Source organism: Aplysia californica, unplaced genomic scaffold (assembly GCF_000002075.1).
Source record: "Aplysia californica isolate F4 #8 unplaced genomic scaffold, AplCal3.0 scaffold00181, whole genome shotgun sequence".
NCBI lineage: Eukaryota > Metazoa > Mollusca > Gastropoda > Aplysiida > Aplysiidae > Aplysia > Aplysia californica.
Window position 1 is genome coordinate 1,159,519 of NW_004797451.1, and position 1,113 is coordinate 1,160,631.

The following is a 1,113-nucleotide window of genomic DNA, read 5'->3' on the forward strand; positions in this document are numbered from 1 at the left end:
ACCCCCCCCCTCTCACTTCCCCTTCCTTCCCTCTGATTTCCTCCGATTTCCGGACCTACTCGTCAACTTTCTTCTCTGCCACCACTCCCCTCACCCCCACCCTTTCCTCCATCCTCACCCCCACCTTTTCCTCCACCCCCACCCCACCCCCTTTCCAGTTCAACATTCTCGTGGGGAACTCAAGTGAAAGTCGAGAGATGCTTCATGTCTAGTTTTCAGATCAATACCAGGAAACGACAAAGTTTCCACAGAGAGGCCTATCGGGATCTTTCATCATCTTTCCTGGAAAGCTTATAATAAGGCAGAAGATATTTCTGAACAAAAAAGAAATAAAATAATACATAAAGCTCTGTGAAAACAGACAAACACATGAGATGCTTTTTCAAAAGTTTAGATAAAATAATATGCTTTATGAAAGCTTGCTTTCGGATCGTTCAAATTTCGCACCAAATGATTTGCATATCTATATATTATAGCGCCCGGTTAGACAATGGCAAGCAGTTTCAAAAGCACACCACACACTGTCAAAAACAAAAACAATATCAACAAACAAATACTCCCCCCAAAAGATTGCATTTATATAGCGATCTATCCCATACTAGTATAAGCTCTGAGCCACCAAAAATTACAACAAAAACCAACAACAAAAACAAAAAACAAAATAACAGCAAAAAGCAACAACAAAAAACAACAACAACCACAACAAAAAACAACAACAACAACAACAGCAAAATATAACAAAAAACTCCCAACAAACTAAAACACAAAGGGGGAGGGGATAAACAACATTCAGCTATGTATCTCAACCAATTGAATATCTTCATATCAGATGACGCATCAATCTCAAAATAGAATATCAAATAACGACACTGCTGTCGTTTTCGACAAATTGCACAGTGTGCACACTCCATAATCCACCAGAGTTGGAAGCCCACGTCATTTTATGTCTCTGGCGGTGGAAGCATGATCAGCATGACGGCAACACGGTTTGCGCACAAATCATTACATTTGTGAAACAGTTCCCTGGCGATCATCATCATCATCATCATCATCATCATCATCATCATCATCATCATCATCATCATCATCATCATCATCATCATCAGTCATCGT